Here is an 18766-nt window from a genome sequence, read left to right as displayed (position 1 = left end):
GCTTTAGGAACTTTAGGAATTAAATAAAGGTATCATTCAGTGCATTCCAATGAGCAATAAATATAAAAGTACGAATGTGACTGGATGACTAAACCATAACGTAAAAAGTCATATTAAAGGAAAAAAATGGCTTTTAAAAAATATAAAGCAAAGGGGTCATTGTCAGCATTCCAACACTACAAGAAATGCAATAAGAATGTAAGGAAGCAATCAGGGTGGCTAAAAAAGGCTATGAGGGACACATAGCAGAGGAGAGTAAAAAAAAAAAAAAAAAATAAATAAATATATTAACAGTAAAAAAGCGAGATCATTATGGATAGCATACTGACAGGATTGGTACCAGCTGATTGGCGAGAAGCCCACATGGTACCAATATTCAAAAAAGGGCAGAGATATATTCCTGAAAACTACAGGTCTGTCAGTGTAACATCCATAGTATGTAATTTGCATGTATTGGAGGGGATGATATGGGACTATATCCAGGTCATTCTTGCCAAACTAATCTGTTAACATTCTACAAGGAAGTGAGCTGCCATCTAGATAAAGGTAGGGTTGTGGATGCAGTGTATCTGGATTTTGTAAGAATTTGATACAGTCCCCCATAGATGCCTAATTTACAAACTGAGGTCTGTAGGCATGGACCATAGAGTTTGTTCATTGACAGAAAATTGGTTACAGGGACGCGTCCAAAAGGGTGGTGATAAATAACGTGTTAATTTATTCATAAATTACATAGAGGTTGGTATAAATATCTCAATCTCAGTTTTGCTGACAACACTAAAATATGCAGGGCAATAACTTCACAGCAGGCTATAGAAGCTTTACATGAAGACCTGAATAAAATAATGGGATAGGCAACTCCATGGAAAATTAATAAGGGGACTGGAGGACCTCAATTACAAGGAACGACTACACTAATAAACTTATTTTCCCTGGAGAAGAGATACTTGAGAGGTGATATGCTAGAGATATACAAATATTTTAATGGCGAACCCAGTGTAGGTAGGAAACTATTTAGTCTCAGGGAGTGTGAGAAGACACGGGGCAACACAATAGTATTGGAGGAGAAGCGGTTTAACCTTAAGCTGCATAGGGGTTTTTTCACTGTCAGGGTAGCAAGGATGTGGAACTCCAGTGGCAGTGTGTCCATAAGGGTGCACGGGTGCCACCCCCTGTCTCTGCATATGATGGGCACAAAGGCTGCATATGATGGGCACAGTGTCTGCATTTGATGGGCACAATGGCTGCAATTCATGGGCACAGTGAAGCTGCAATTGATGGGCACAGTGAAGCTGCAATTGATGGGCACAGTGAGGCTGCAATTGATGGGCACAGTGAGGCTGCAATTGATGGGCACAGTGAGGCTGCAATTGATAGGGGGGTGTTTCAGTATTTTTCAGTTTGTTTGCGCCCCCCAAAAATTTTGAGCACCAGCCACCACTGTGGAAATCTCTTCCACAATCAGTGGTGTCAACAGGAAGTATTGATAGTTTTAAGAGTCTCTTAGACGTGCATCTCAGTGAACACAATATACAGGGATATGGGAAATGATTATGAACATGAACACACATACACCAAGTATACAGGTTGAACTGGATGAACTGGTGTTTTTTCTCAACCTTACCAACTATTTAACTATCTATGTGAGGGAATCACATTAGGGGTACTCACAGACCAACCTGCTCAGGCAGGAGGGGTAACTGCCCAATGTGATCATCACTGGAGGCAGATAGCTCAAGTCTGCATGGTGGCAGTGATGTGGAGTGGCAGCAGAGAGTGAGTGGCAGTGCGCATGCGCAGTAGGCTCATCTGAATGGAAGATGTGCAGGTTCAGTGTGGTTCACTTGGACCAAAAAAATGGTTGCAGTCCTCAGTCTCCGCCATTGGAGAGCAACACAAACAGTCATGGGTGTCTCCATGGAGTCAACTCCTTAAGGACTCGTTTACACTTGCTTCAGCTTCAGCACACATTAAAGCGCCTACCGCTTCAACATGCTTTTTTGAGGTGGTTTTGGTGCTTCAGTGGTGCTTCGATGATGCTTCAATGGTGTTTCGATGATGCTTCAGTGGTGCCTTGATGATGCTTCGATGATGCTTCAAGCAAGCTTTGTCATAGACTTCTATGGAGGCTTTGAAGACACTTTGAAGCAACACTAAAGTGACATGGGGTATCATTTTATAAGCAAAGCAAAAGCAGGTGTAAACAGGACTGTAAGCTAACCATTTTATTTAGTGACAGGGGCTTTTACTGGCGTTCAGAGAGCTTTAACAAAGCATGTCAGAAGCCTTGTTTTGAAGCAAGTGTAAACTATCTCTAAGGGATTTTGAAGGTGAGTGACCTCTAGCACACCCAGGCTCCCATTAGGGCACAAGGCCCTAACTGACTGCAGATGTCTTATCCAGCAGCCTCCTCCAGGCAGAGGGGTGGGGAGTATGGGATCTTCACCCTTCCAGTTGGTATACCCTATAACTAATCTAGCCCAACATCTTCCTCACAATAAGGGCCTAGGTACAGCCTCCAAGGATATGCTGAGGATTAGCTGATCCAGAAAGCTGCAAACAGGAGCCCCAGGGGTTCTGCAGCTACTGAACAAATTTGCTAGAAAAAAAATGATCTTGATAAATAGAAAAGCACTTATTTTCTCTCTCCTAGAATCTGAGATATGCTAGGAGTGGCAGTGGCATGGGCTCTTCTTACAATTTTGTTTGGCCAGTCTAATGGCGCGTACACACGGTCGGACTTTTCAACTACAAAAGTCCGACAACCCGTCCAACAGACTTTCGACGGACTTTTGGCGGACTTTCAACGGACTTTCTAATGACCGGACTTGCCTACACACGATCACACCAAAGTCCAACGGATTCGTACATGATGACGTACACCGGACTAAAATAAGGAAGTTGACAGCCAATAGCCAATAGCTGCCCTAGCGTGGGTTTTTGTCCGTCGGACTAGCATACAGACGAGCGGATTTCTGGGTCCGGTGGAGTTACGACGTAAAGATTTGAAGCATGTTCCAAATCTAAAGTCCGTCGGATTTGCGACTGGAAAAGTCCGCTGAAGGTCCGGTGAAGCCCACACACGATCGGATTGTCCGCCGGATTTGGTTCGTCGGCGTCCGACGGACAAGTCTGGTCGAAAAGTCCGACCGTGTGTACGCGGCATTAAGCCTAGTACACACAATCAGAAAATCTAACGAAAAATAGTGCTTTTAAATTGATCATATGAAAATCTGATCGTTAGTACACAGCTTTCGAGAGATGATCACAACAGTTCATCTGAAATTATCCAAAGGGATAAACACAAACAATTTTCTTGTAAGATACCAGATCATAAGATTTTCATTTGTTCAGTACAGTATTCGTCTCAAAAAAATAGGAAGAACAAGACTACGCATGCTCGCAAATGAAAGAGTACATTACTTTACAATACAATACATCACTTTTGAAGTTGTATTCTTTTCGTAGGTTGTAAGTACCCTCTTCATTTTCAATATGAGACTAGCATGTAAAAAAAAAAAGAAATGGACAATCATTCATCTGATATTCTCATTGTGTGTACAGGCTTTATTGAAGATAACAGCATAATCCATTGTTTCCTGAATAAAAGCAGCATAACCCTTGGGTTCCTGAATACTTCCTCCTGTGTCCTGTAATGTACAATTTAAAAATATGGATTTAAGTGAATTAGCAAGAAACGTCAGAACTGCTGGCTAGGGTTTGAAAGATGCAGGGTCTGACTCTGTCCTGATTCTGATTATACTTCTTATGCCCTGTACACACGGCCAGACTTTTCAACAAACAAAGGTCCGACAGTCTTTCCGACTGACTTTCGACGGACTTCCGACGGACTTTCCTACACACGATCACACCAAAGTCCGAAGGATTCATACGTGATGACATACGACCGGACTAAAATAAGGAAGTTGACAGCCAGTAGCCAATAGCTGCCCTAGCGTTGGTTTTCGTCTATCGGACTAGCATACAGACGAGCGGATTTTTCGACCGGACTCGAGTCCGTCGGACAAATTTGAAACATGTTCCAAATCTAAAGTCCGTCAGATTTTCAACCGAAAAAGTCAGCTGCAAGTCCGATGAAGCCCACACATGGTCGGATTGTCCGTCGGACCAGTCCGGTCGAAAATTCCGTTCGTCTGTACGCAGTATTAGTCACAGATTTGAAACAAGCATGTAACTCTTCCATGTTCCAGGTCAGTCACTCATTAAGTTGAAAAGTCAGGATCAGAATGACAGCCCTGGAAACAACAGAAGTCAGCAATAGTGGCTTCAAATATTTCTACAATTACAGGTTTACTTAAGAAACAGTTGATTAAAGGAAATGTATGGCCAAAGCTTTTTTGGCCATGCTTCTCCTGTGACACATATTTAGCTGACAGCGGGCTAAAGCCTGCCATCGGCTGACATCACAGTGCCGGTCCAGGCTCTGCAGGGATCCCAACAGTAATGTCGGGATCCATCCATATGCTTGACCAGCAGCTGGCTCAGCTTCTCAGCAGGCCGCTGAGAACCTGAATCAGCCACTCCCTCCTCTTGCACAGCCTGCAACTTCAGTAAGAGCACTGGAGGGGCAGAGCAGTGACGGGCAGTGTGCCTTAAACGGACCTGACAACTGAGCAATCAGCAGTCTTTGATCACTCAGTTCTTGATGTGGAGCCAGCGGGGGACAGTTGCAGCATCGAACCAATGCTGCATCTACAAAGGTGAGTATGTATGTTTGTTTGGTTTCTTTTGTATCCCATACTTCTTGTTTAAGAAAATAGGTGTTTTCTATAGCAAACATAATATAGAACACAAAGAAAACCCCCCTTGGTTCAGACTTTAGAGGCAGACTTGGACCACACAATTGTATATAAAAATCTATATTCTATTTATACATAGAAATTGCATAAAAGAGACATCCATAGACACAATTAAAAATGTGTACACATTTGGGCAAAATACATGTGCAAATTAGCATTACATAGTTTTAGGTGAGTGGGCCCCTGTGTGTCAACGTGTTTCATTGATCCACTTCCTCAGGACACACATGGGGGGTATAAGAAGAAACAGGTCTCACTATGTAAATAAAGAAACATACCAGTTTTAGTATATCTGCTTGTTATTCATACATAACATTTATAATTGTGTCTATGGATGTCTCTTTTATTTCTTTTCTATGTAAAAATGAAATATAGACTTTTATATACAATTGCGTGGTCCAAGTCTGCCTCTAAAGTCCAAACCAAGGGGGTTTTTCTTTGTGTTCTATATTATAGTTACGGATGTGGCAATGGAGTGATTTCAATATTTGTATCGATAGCAAACATATACTTCATTCTGCCTTTTTAATTTAGTTGATGAAAGCTTACCAGCTCTATTTTATAAGGGAAGTCTGGAAAAAAAATCCAATGCTGCCTTTGAGAATTTGTAAAACAGCCACATTTATCATACCTTTATTGATATTATGTCTGAAATTATGTTGCCAAAAATGTATTTTCAGCAGTCTATGATTATAATTATACATATTGACAAAGCATCTTAGCTGCTGTATTTTGACAGTCCTAGTCAGCCTTCATTATATTCTCTCTGCATACAAACAAACAAAAATGATGCCAGGCTCTTAAATCTCCTGTCAGAATTCAACGAAGGCCGTCTTATACAATAGACTTCAATACTGCTTAGAACAACACATGTTTTATCAGTTATCATTGTATCTGAGAAGTCTTTGTTCAGTGATTTATTTCCCTTTGGATTGATTTCCCCTGGACTATTTACTGGAACAAAATCCTAGCCAAAAAATTCTTAAACTGTTGTATCTCTCAGAGATGAAGAAAGAACCTGTTACATGTTGGAGGTATTTTCGCTAGCTGGTGGAAAAACAGGAAAGTCTGTGCCATCCTATAAGCATTTCAATCTGTTCAGATACAGGGTGATCCTCTAAGGCACCAAAGGGATATCTACAGCAACATGGGAAGGTAAACTGGCAAAGGAAATGAAGCAAAGCAAAGGAAACTATCATTTTGATGACAATAAACTGATTAAAAGTGATCTTTGACTACTTTGTAGCACAATGGAATTTCATTTAAAGGAAATGCTAATCAAAGTGACAGAGCATATCTCAAAGTCATTTTGTCACGGAGACAATATTTAGAGTTTTATGTCTAAACAACGCTTGCTATAATGTGCAAAAACATACCAATATGTATAACATATGTGCTCTTTAAACATATTACATTACTATTCCGTAAGTGCCAAACCTACAAAACAGCCATGACTGCCATGTGTTTATATTAAATTAGTGTGTTAAAGTTATTAAAGAAAATAGTCTATAAAAATGTGAATAGTAGGTGTTCTGTAGGTTTGGCACTTATGGAATAGTAATGTCATATGTTTAAAGAGCACGTGTTTTATACATATTGGTATGTTTTTGCACATTATAGCAAGCTCTGTTTAGGCATAATACTCTATTTCTATAGACTTCTTGTTAGAGACATTAGACAGAAGTTTTCAAATCTTTTTGTAATCATTCACGGGTGTTTTCTCAGTATATGTAATATTTAGAGTTGCTTTGGAGAGGACCCTCTTTATGAAGCTGTCCTCCAAAAAAAGGTAGCTGAGTTACAGTGGTAAAAGGACTAGTCATCAATATTGCCAATGGGCTTCCTGCGGCTTCCTACCCATTACTGATTTACCATGCCATGTTCCAAAATGTGTCTGTCTGTGTGAGGGCCCCATTTAGGTAGAAGCAGGGCTTGTCTTCCTCAAGTCAGAGCTGCCCAACTGATGACTGGTCATCTGATGACTAGTTAGCCAATATCCAAGAAGCAGCTAGTGAGATGAAGTATGCACAGATCCACAGAACAGATGAAGCAACAGCAAGGAAGATCATAGAACCACTGGTCCTCAGGTACAGCTTCCTCTCCAGCAAGGAGAACAGTGAGCAGTACAGTAGTGACATCGCCATATCTCACTCCAAATCTCATGAGACTAGTGCTCATAGGCAGTAGCACCTTAGATTATCTTACGCTGCCATTATACCATTATGAGGCTCATGACACTGGAATGCATAGCCCCAGGTAGTGCTATTTTTTAAGGGGCATTCAAGACAAAACAAAAATCTCCTGGGGTGCTGCTTAGGCACAATAAGCATTTCTAGATGTCCCCAATAAGGCAAAAATTCTTCATGTTTTCATTTACATCCATTTTAAGAAGAGACCTGATAAGCAGACAATAGATTATATACAATAATTGTATATTAAGTCCTTTAGAACCCAACTCCAGGAATTAGACTAAATATAACCTTGCAGTGGGCTTCCCCCGTTTGTTAATTCTAGGACAAGATGAAAAGGCTGTAGCACTTTTACCTTGGTCCCGCTCCAGTCCGCACAAGCACTCTCTTCCTTTCCCTCTGGCACTATAGGCTGTGGGCACTCCCTCGAGTCATCATGTACCATGCAGGGCTATTAAATCTGCATTATACCTGGAGGGGGTTGGAGTGTGAAGGAGGCTTAGTGAGACCCCTAGACTGAACCAACAGGTAACCCTTGCATTGCGGAGAGCCCCACTGCAAGGGTAGATTTTGTATAATTCCTGGAAATGGGCTTTAAACAGGCCTACATCATTTTTTTCTTTGATGTGATATGGTATTTCAACATAATTTGACAAAAAAGCGTTGATCAGAAAAACTTAGTAAATAGGATACTATGATCTTATGCAGATGCCAACTCTTTTATAAAACAAACAATAAAAAAAGAAAGTCTGTATAGTAGGCTCGCAGCCAGTTATCTCAAATAAACACTCGTATTAAAACTATATGAAAACACACTGTTCAAAAAGGGTTTGAATTCCTAAACTCAGCTCCTTACACCATAATAAGAACCAGTAGTGCAGCTTAGTAGAAAAAAAAAAAAAAAAAAGTACCAAACTAACATATAATCCCATCCCATCCCCCAAATACACAGTTTAAAAAATGCACATTACATATATATATGCCTATTGAGCAACACATTGTAGACACGCACCCCAGAAGTAGAAAACCAATTTTAGGGTTATCATTTAGATTTAACTTTTTAGGTGATGAACTGTTAAGGTTTTAATGTGTTGCTGCTGTACCACTGTCTAAAAAAAAACACGATTATATAACACAGTAATGCACCTTACAAATGTGCAGTGCGCTCCGCAACAGAATATAAATACGTTTTGGTGAATTAAAAAAAAAAGGGAGTAAAGCCCAGCCATGTAACTGGTCACATGACCCGTTCTCCTCCAATCACATAGCTCTCATTTCTCTGTTAAGAAGAGAAAACTCTAGGGCAGCGCTACCTACAAACTACACCCAATTTATATAACTTGTATATGTTGGTGTATTTACTACAATGGTGTATTTACTGAAGCAGTGTGTAATGGAGAGCGCATAGCAATATACACTCTCTGTTATCAATAAGCCACTAAGAGTGTTAAAGGAAGAAGGTCACTTCTTAACACCTTGTATGTGGACTTCTTCCACAGTGAATGGACCTCAACTATTCCTCATTAAATGCAAGATAATATATGTCCACATCCACACAAAGACTTAAAGATGAATTCCAGGCATGGTACATTTCTACAGAGTTACATTGGTCCAGCTTGGACCAGTGTAGCTGTATAAAGATCATATCTATGGGATCCCAGTAGAAGCTGAAAAAGTAAAAGTAGCCACTGTTACTCCAGTGATCTCCACTAGCTTCTGCTGGGTCCCATACTGAGTGGCTGCCCTGCTGTATTCTGAACACAGGAAGCCGCCCTACCCCCCACCCCCCTTCTTTGTAGAGGGACCAATGCGAAAACACTTTGCATTTTCTCAATGAATGTAAAGCATTCTCTTATTGAATGAGGTGGAGAGGGAGGGTGGTGATATCACAATCTCCTTGTCCAATCAGAAAGCATTAATTGGGGTTGCTCTGATTAGCAGATGACCTCCTGTGTTCAGTAAGCAGCAGGACAGCCGCTTGGCACGGGACCCAGAAGTTAGAGGAGATCACTGGAGTATTGGTGTCTACTACAGTGATTTGCAGCTTCCATAAGGTTCTCACAGGTATGGTATATACTGTACATAGTTACATTAACGCAAGCAGGACCAATATAACTAATTAAAACTATCCAAACTTGGAATTCTTTTTTAATGTACATGTGGCTCTAATTTCAGCTGTTTGGCACGGGTGGATTAATTGGTTGGATTTCTTTTATTTAGCCAGCAGAGAACAATCTTTGCATGTATGGCCAGTCTGGCTGCCATTCCTGTGTCTGTGGAGTCCTTCGTTAGCTCTGTTCTAACAATTCTAAAGAAAGCCCTTGAATAGCTAGAACTAAGATAACCCTGTGTAGATTGCCTGTCTTCAGTATTATTGATAGTCATAATTGAATATTATTATCTCTCAGGTTTTCTATTGTTCAATGCTATTGTTTGATAAGAGAGCAGCCCCACACTTTCTTCACATTTCCCTGCACCTGACAAAATGTTTGTTCTTTGCTTTGGGGAAGAAATTTTGTTTACTCTGGAGCATTAGATATAAATGCGATGTTATCGGCATCAATAATGACACAGTAAATTAAGTGCACAAGCTTAGCATTGTGCAGAAATCACTAGGGATATTGATTTTGTAATCCTTTATTTCAGTACATACACCAGGAGGGTAACACAACGAACAGAGACATTACACTAAAAGGATGAAATTTTGTCTCGCACAGACAGAAGAAAAGCTTCATTTGTACTTGTGGTCTCCTGACAGAAGAACATTTAATGGTACTGTGCCATGCAGGCTGATAACGTCAGCCCTGACTGCTGCTAATGTAAGCCTTTGTTCCACTCATGCTGCACAAAATACTGATGAAAACAGATACAACATTGACAGCCAATGTGTAAAATTAATTACAGACAAAACACGTTATTAGTATGGGTTCTGCGCTATAGCTGTATTTCAACATCTAACAATCCATAGTGGCTGTCATGGCAATAGATTTATGAATGTGATTTAAAACCCCAAAACAAAAATGTAATATATTAGAGCTGACCAATTCTTAAATGTGGTGGCTGCATTTGTTATTTTTAGGCTTTTTTCTTTATTTTGCACTGGGGATCTGGCCAGTAACACACATCCTGTTTTCGGGTGTTTCCTCTCTGAATGGAGGTTCAATGGAGATACCCTTGGACAACAGGATTGTCAATCTAGGGAAAAAAAATTATGTTTTGGATGTGCTAGCAGATTTACATGAATTTGACTAATAAACTAAAGTCATAACCCAGCTAAGACTTTTTAGCAGTTACAGCAATAGCTCCTTCTTTTCCCTTTTGGAAAACATTTTTTTACATAAATTGATAAAAGCTAACCAATGTAAGCACCCCTGTCAATGATAAATGGTTTAATGCAAAAACAAGCCGAGGCTAATGCCCCGTACACACGGTCGGACATTGATCGGACATTCCGACAACAATATCCTAGGATTTTTTCCGACGGATGTTGGCTCAAACTTGTTTTGCGTACACACGGTCGCACAAAGTTGTCGAAATTTCCGATCGCCAACAATGCGGTGATGTCAACCGCGTCCGACGAGACTAGAAAAGGCCAGTTCAGAACCAAGCGCGGCACACCTTTGGGCTCCTTTTGCTAATCTCTTGTTAGTAAAAGTTTAGTGAGAGACGATTCGCGCTTTTTCAGACTCGTGGCTTTCAGATCGTTTTCTGCGGTTCAGTTTCTGCTTGTGGGTTTGTATCTGCTCTTCAGTGCGTGCAAGCAAGCTCCGTGTGACTTAGTCATTGTGTTCTTGTTCGTTCGTTACTGTTTTTCAGGTCGTTCTTCACAGGCCTTGCTGTTCTTCAGTGCGTTCTGTTACTTCGTTCTGAGCAGCCGACCGTTTTCTAGCCATGTTTCGTATGCGTACTCCTCGTAGAGTTCGTGCTGTGCGGGGGCTTGGTGTTGGGGTCCTGACCCTGACACAAGTCCAGTCCATGAACAGGGTGGGGGGTAGTTCATGGACCAAGAATTGGTTGCTTCAGCGTGACCAGTTCTCTCATATGCCTTTGCTCCGTGAGATCCGTGAGAATAATCCTGATTATTTCAGGAACTTTCTCAGGATGACGGACCCCGCATTTCACCGTCTGCTGGCTTTGCTGACCCCCTATATCAGCAGGCAGGATACCTGCATGAGGCAAGCCATCACTGCGGAGCAGAGGCTCGTCGCTACCCTGCGGTACTTGGCGACAGGGAGAAGCCTGCAGGACTTGAATTTCTCAACAGGCATCTCCCCCCAGGCTCTGGGTATCATTATCCCGGAGACCTGTTCTGCCATCATCCAGGTCCTGCAGAAGGAGTATATGAAGGTAAGATTTTTATCCTTTAATATCACATTTTCTTGTATTGAATGTTTGCTAATATATTGTATTTCTCTCCTCATTCCCTAATTACCATGATTGTAATATGCTGTAAATGTCCCCTTTGTTCTCATGCATGCTGGATTTTTATGTAATTATTTTTTTGTCCTTCATACATATTTGCCTTCACTTATCTCCCCAGCATGCTCTCCTGCCCCTATCTTCACCTCATGTAGTCACTTAACAATGCATTTTATCAGCTCCATAATAGTGTTTTACCCCAAACACCCCCTAAAATGTTTAGAAATGTGATTTGTGCTTTAAATTCAGGCAGAGTGCCAGAGACTTTTTTTGTGGTGTCCCCAAATCATTTTTATTAACCCTCCCTCCCCCCAACTGCTAAGTCAGCTGATCCCAATTCTCTATCCTCAATCATCTATCTGCTGACTTTGCCAAACCCATACACAATATACCCATCTCTTTTGTGGTCAGATTTATGGATGAATTCCCCAAAGCATGTAGTGCAAGGGCCTGCCGGTATACTTTCAAATGGTAATGTTTAAAGTTTTTGTATCCTATTATTATCTTGATAGGTAATAGCAGAATGTCCAAATGTGCTCAAATGTGTACAGTGTGTATTTATATCTTTGTATTATGACACTTCTTACCTGTCCAGTGGGCTGCCAATAGTGTAACTAAGGAGGGGCTGTTCAAAGTAATACCCATTATTTAGGCATTCATCTCTCAATGAAGTGGAGAGGGTTACCTGTCCAAGATTCCCCCCCTATAATGTTAGAAATGGCCCATGAGAGGGGGGGGGGGGGATATGATAGGTGTACCTTATACTTTGGTGTTGTAAAATTCCCCTTAATAAATGTTATCTGGATGTTGGCCAAGAATGTTTGTGTCTAATCTACTGTCCATGTTTATGTGCAAAAATACTACGTTTTTTTGTTTTCCTCAATAGTTTCCTTCCACGACACAGGAATGGCAGACTGTGGCCTCCCACTTTGCCCAGCGGTGGAACTTTCCTAACTGCGGAGGGGCAATTGATGGGAAACACGTCCACATCGTCCCACCACCCAACTCGGGGTCGTACTATTATAATTACAAGGGGTTCAATAGTATTGTGATGTTGGCGGTGGTGTCAGCTAATTACGACTTCCTGTATGTGGACGTGGGGAAGAATGGCCGGATGTCCGATGGTGGAGTCATCGCCCAGACAGAGTTTTACAGGCGTCTCCAGAATGGCAGCTTGGACTTGCCACCTCCAGAAGACAATGTGGAAGGACTCCCATTCGTCGCGGATGAAGCATTTGTGCTGGAGGACCATCTTATGCGGCCCTTCCCGATGAGGACCCTCACCCCGGAACAGAGGGTTTATAATTACCGGGTGGCCAGAGCCAGAAGAGTGGTGGAGAACACATTTGGAATCATGGCCAGCCGGTTCCGCCTATTTCTGGCACCCATCCATATGGCGGAGTATAAACTTAATCATATAATCCTGGCGTGCTGTGTTCTACATAAATTTTTACACCAACATTCTGCCAACTATGCTGGCTCAGTTAGGCCTGAGGCCGGAATTCTACATGAAACAACCCTGACGGCACTTGAAAGTGGCCGTCCTGGCTTGCCCTCCCTGAGTGCCCGTGATGTCCGGTTAAGATACCTTGAGTTCTTTGCGGGTAGGGGGGCCATCAATATGCCAGACAATTTGTGAAGCCTTTATCAAATAAAAAAAAGCTAATCTTTGGTGACATTTACTGCTTGTGTTTGTTTTAGCTGACCCTGACAGCAATGTGGGGAGTCCTGAAAATGGTGTGATTGTGTAACCTTATACAAAGCACTGTTGGGTGTTTTTACTAAAGGCGTAGACACTTTGCACTACAACTGCACTTGAAACTGCACTGAAACTGCACTTGTAGTGCAAAGAGGATTTGCCCTTAGGAAATAACCCCCATTTTCACAGAAAGCAACAATTACATCACCTCACCACAAAAGTGTTGTAGCATTGAGACAATAATCCACACATTCTTGATAACAATCTTTTTAATACCTGCACAATCACATGTGCATTTAGAAAAGGTTTTTAAAACAAACCAACATGTTTGTTGTATAACAATTTTTGGGGTGGCATTATCAAAAATAGAAACGTCCATTTAAGATAAAACAGGCATGTGTAAAACCAACAAGAAAGACACAAATCTTGAACTTACAAAGTTCACATATGGTAAAACTTGAAGGCAATATCAGACATGAGTATTTAGGAACTGTGTTTGATATTGCGTTCAGATGGGGTGAAGTCACCCCTTGAAAAGCCAAATTTTGAAGATGCACACCAATTCACGAATGTCAACATGTGCTAGCTGCCATCACGGGGGATCAAGGGACGTGTTTTTGGGAGCAACCCCTTCCTCACAGCTACTTTATTATTGAGGAAGGGGTTGCACCCCCAAAACGCGTCCATTGATCTCCCGTGATGGCAGATAGCACATGTTGGCACACTGTGTGCATCCTCAAAATTTGGCTTTTCTAAACATCGCTAAAACATTTTTAAGATTGTAGCATACAAAAAACAAAGTGATTTGGAGGGGTTCTAAACTCGCCCCAAAACATCAATGATGTTATTATTTTTTTGAATAACATCATTGATTTTTTTCTTGAGGTTTTCCAATTCTAAATTACACCCCCATGATCTCCCCGATCAGGATCTGGGCACTTTCTGATGTGAAAGGATCTGGATCCACAACATCACGATCACCTAAAAAGAGAGAAACCAAACAAAAACAGGTATCAAAAATCTGCCGGCATCCATCTCTTACCTAAGTCTGTGGTCGCAGACACTCACCTGTTGTGGTGCCTATTTCCACCACATCTTCTTCCTCCTCCTGCTCAGCTTGGGTTGGGGGTATTTCTCCTTCTTCCCGAGGTGGGGGGTTTGTGGTCTCCTCGGATGAGGGGTGTCCTCCGAGTCTTTTCTCCCCTATGTAAAACAAAAATGGTATAATTAGCACACAGATATTTGATGGCCGAAATATAAAGATGAAACATTGCTTGGAAGTGGGGTACAATTGTCTATTTTGGCAGAGTTCCAAGATGTAGCATTTTTATTGTCCGTTGTCAAGCTTCAAGACTTTACCTGTCTTGTACAAGCTTCACAGATGGAGACCCCCCTATAGTATACACTGGAGCACCTGTGTGGGCCCCCTAATAAAAAGGGTGTTCTTGTGTCCCACACTAGTGCTCCAGCGTCCAGATGTGAAAACAGCTGCTGAGTGTCCTCTCCTTACGCAGAATCTAGTTTGCATTTCATTCTAGTAAAACAAACCCATCTACACAACCAAATATTTTTCATACAAGTAGGCCCTAAAAAATGTTGGCAAATGCATATGGCCTAAACAATGGTGTTTTATAGACCGAAAGAAAAATGTTTGATACGAACGAATAATGGGCCCATGAACATTAAAGTTGCCATTTTAAACTGTACAACACTTAAGAAAAGCATATGGAGCAGCACAAACGTAATAAAGACAAAAAGAATAGGAACACAGCACAACTACTTACTTTTTTGCAGCACTCTCCGGATCTTTCTGTACTGCTCGGGCTCTCTTAATTTCAGGTCCGACCACCGCTTCCTGAGCTGATCTTTCGATCGTCGTACCCCGAAATTCCGGTGCAGACTCTTGACCACTTTCGCCATGATCTTGGCCTTTCTGATATTGGGGTTGGGGTAAGGTCCATACTTCCCGTCATAGTCGGCCTTCTTCAGGATGTCCACCATCTCCAACATCTCCCCAAAGGACATATTTGAGGCCTTAAATCGTCTCCTTCTGGATCGGGACGTTTCCGGATCCGGGCTTTCCTCCTCCTCATTGCTATAATTAGCACGCACCTGCTCTGACTCCGCCATGTGCTCCTCACCCACTGCGCCCAACGAAAAGGGGTGGGAAATAGACTAGAAAGAACGTCAGGGGCGGGCGGAGTTACACGCATGCGCAGTGTGTATAAAGCGTAACACGCGTGCGTAGTACGTACGATCTGAGCAGACAAAGGAGTATCGGAGGCACCGATCGTGATAACGAAGGTAAGAGCCAAACTTGGCCTATACTGCTTCTACATTGAGGCCTATATTGTAACTAGATTAGGAGAGTTTTGCCTGACATTAGGGTTTGTCTTGTGTTGTGTCTTGCAGTGAAAATGGATATCTTGAACGATACCGACTTCATGGCAATCTTCATTGAGATGTTCAGGGAGCTGCCTTGTCTGTGGGAGATCAACCACCCACATTATAAGAACCAAACAAAGAGGAAGGCAGCACTGGATCAATTGTTGGAAATTGTGAAGCAGGTGATCCCCACGGCAGACATCACCTATTTGAAAATCCTAATTGGTGGCCTGAGGAGTACATATCTAAGGGAGCGCAAGAAAGTCCAGGATTTGCAGAGATCCGGAGCAGCAGATGACATCTATGTCCCCAGTATGTGGTACTATGACAGGCTGCATTTGCTGGCAGGCCAGACTGAACCCAGGTCATCACTCTCCAGTCTTCCTTCCACGCTTCCTTCCCCCCAGCTGAGGCTTCTGACGCCCAACCTGGGCCTTCCAGGCAACATGTGGAGGAGCCCAGCTTGAGCCAGGTATAGCATTCCTCTAAATAGTTCAGGTTGTCCAATCAATGATGTTAACTAGATGTTAGTTTGGAGTACTAATTTATGATTGTGATTGATGTTGTCAAAACTAAAACCATGTCCCTTTTTCATACACAGGGAAGTCGCAGCCAGGAGGTGGCCGGGCCGAGCAGGCTGCCTGATATGCAGGTCCCTCCCATCCACCTGCAAAGAGAAAGTGGCAGGAAGAGGAGTACCCTAGAGGAGGCTGCCGTAGGTTTCTTTTGGAAGGCTACAGAGGCCCTGGGAGCACCACACACTGTGGAGGAGGACTTTGCTGGCATAATTGCGTGTAAAATGCAGTGGATGGAGGAGGACCAACAACTCATGTGTGAGTCATTAATTTTGGAAGCTCTCAATAAGGGGTTGAGGGGCCAAATAACATCTGATACCCACATTTGTAACCTCACACATGGTCCTCCTCCTCCTCCTCCTCCTCCTCCTCCTCCTTCTCCAGGTCCTTCTACTTCTCCTCCTCCTCCTCCAGGTCCTACTAGTCCTCCTCCTCCTCCAGGTCCTACTCCTCCTCCTGCCACATCTCCAACAGCAGAGCCACAGCCGGGAATGAAGCGTGGAAGGAAGACCAGAAAGTGATGACCCTAGATCCAGTCTGGTCTGGCAAAAGATGCAGCCTCTTGTGGTACCACAGCCTGGGGACACAGATGTCATCTGCTGCTTTCCGGATCTCTGGGACTTCTGGACCAGACTGCACTCCCTTACATATGGACTCCTCAGGCCACCAATTTTGACATTCAAGAATTGATGTCTGCCCTGGGGCTCCAAGGCTTCACTAATTTCTGCTGTTTATCCAGTGTTGCCTTCCTCTTTGTTTGGTTCTGAGCCCTTAATAAAGGATTTTTGGTTCCAATTATACTATGTGTTATTTCCTTCAAAAAGGACAGTTTGTTTGTGAGGATTCAGGTACATTTCAAAAATACTATGTGAAATTAACAAGGGACACCAACACCAAGCAATCTCCTTGAGATTAAATAATACAAGATAATAATGGTGTTGTGGTAACTTGACACACAAAACACACACAAAAATATTCTGGAGTAAAACCAAAAATAAAATAAAACAAAGATCAGCCTTGGAAACACACACAAAAATATTCTGGAGTAAAACTAAAAATAAAATAAAACAAAGATCAGCCTTGGAAAAAATACAAACGTAAAATCTAAAAAAAAACTGCCTTTAAAAAAAAAAAAAAAAAAAAATAATAAAAATATTTTTGTCAGATGTGACAAATCAAAATATATTAAGGGAATCCTGATAAATAATAAAGAAATAAGTTTGTGAGAAGTCTGTGAGAATATGAGCAGCAAAACGACTTCATTCTTCTCACATTATAAAGAAGAAGAGAGTGCGCTGTATTAAACCATTTTAACATTGCACCATGACGAAAGTGTTGTATCCATTGCGAACGCTAATTTTACCCGACTGAGCTGTTCCGTCTCGGAATTTCTTCTGAGCATGCGAGGCACTTTGTGCGTCGGAACAGGCCACACACGGTCGGAATTGACGTGATCGGATTTTGTTGTCGGAAAATTTTATAGCCTGCTCTCAAACTTTGTGTGTCGGAAAATCCAATGGAAAATGTCCGATGGAGCCCACACAGGGTCGGAATGTCCGACAACACGCTCCGGAAAATCCGACCGTGTGTACGGGGCACAACACTGCACTAAAAAAGAGGAAATAAAAATTTAGCTGCCAGCACCTAAAATCAGGATACAGACTCCACAGATAATGATAAAATACAAACAGTGCAGCGCTAGACCAACAACATATTATTATAAAATATAACATACAGAAATAAGGCTAATGAAAGTCCAAAATCAAAAGTCTATATATTGAATGGATACAAAAATCAACATCCGTGTGGATAAAAAGCTGTAAGTGAAGAGAGAGTGATGTTCCTTCACACCAGAGAGAATCCTGCTCCACACCCAGTGATAGTAAGTATACCTTGCTTACCAGCTGTCCATGACCACTAAATTACAGGTGGTCTCACCAAGCACAGGGAATTGGTTCTCCCCAGAAACCTTATATGCTCTCTTCAATCCTCACCGCTCACATGGAACTCAGACGTAAAAACAGAAAGCGCTCCCATAGTGCACTACATCACATATCCAATTTATTGGTAAAAAAGATTGCACTTACAGGATTTAAAAAGTAGTCAGCATGTAATGAAATCCAATTGTAATGAAATCCAATTGATAAACGTGGGTGGAGCCTATGACGGTATACTGAGAGGTTGACACACGCGTTAACCAGAAAGCTAAGCTCGTAGGGAGCCGCAATTCTTCGTTTATCAATTGGATTTCATTACATGCTGACTAAATTAAATCCCATAAGTGCAATATTTTTTACCAATAAATTGGATATGTGATGTACTGCACTATGGGAGCGCTTTCTGTTATTACTTCTGAGTTCCGTGTGAGCGGTGAGGATTGAAGCGAGCATATAAGGTTTCTGGGGAGAACCAATTCCCTGTGCTTGGTGAGACCACCTGTAATTTAGTGGTCATGGACAGCTGGTAAGCAAGTTATACTTACTTTCACTGGGTGTGGAGCAGGATTCTCTCTGGTGTGAAGGAACATCACCCTCTCTTCACTTACAGTTTTTTTATCCACACGGCACACGGATATTGGTTTTTGTATCCATTCCTCAATATACGGACTTTTGATTTGGGACTTTCATTAGCCTTATTTCTGTATACTATATTTGTCATTTGCTTTTATAGTCATATGTT

General features: G+C 42.0%; 2 protein-coding genes across 2 annotated transcripts in view; one reads left to right on the top strand and one right to left on the bottom strand.

The window, feature by feature from the left end:
* The window catches only part of RPL22L1 (ribosomal protein L22 like 1), a 541480-nt gene extending 528392 nt beyond the window's left edge, over window positions 1-13088 (top strand). The window contains exon 5 of the mRNA XM_073626199.1: window positions 13071-13088. The gene's annotated coding sequence lies outside the window, so the exon portion shown is untranslated. The remainder of the gene's footprint in view (window positions 1-13070) is intronic.
* Window positions 1-18766, bottom strand: part of CLDN11 (claudin 11) — a 62582-nt gene that overhangs the window by 33318 nt on the left and 10498 nt on the right. The gene's annotated exons all lie outside the window — the stretch shown is intronic.

The sequence above is a fragment of the Aquarana catesbeiana genome, linkage group LG04, assembly GCF_042186555.1.
Source record: "Aquarana catesbeiana isolate 2022-GZ linkage group LG04, ASM4218655v1, whole genome shotgun sequence".
In the NCBI taxonomy this organism is placed as follows: Eukaryota; Metazoa; Chordata; class Amphibia; order Anura; family Ranidae; genus Aquarana; species Aquarana catesbeiana.
The sequence above is the reverse complement of the archived record's forward strand: the minus strand, read 5'-3'. Positions and strand labels throughout refer to the sequence as shown.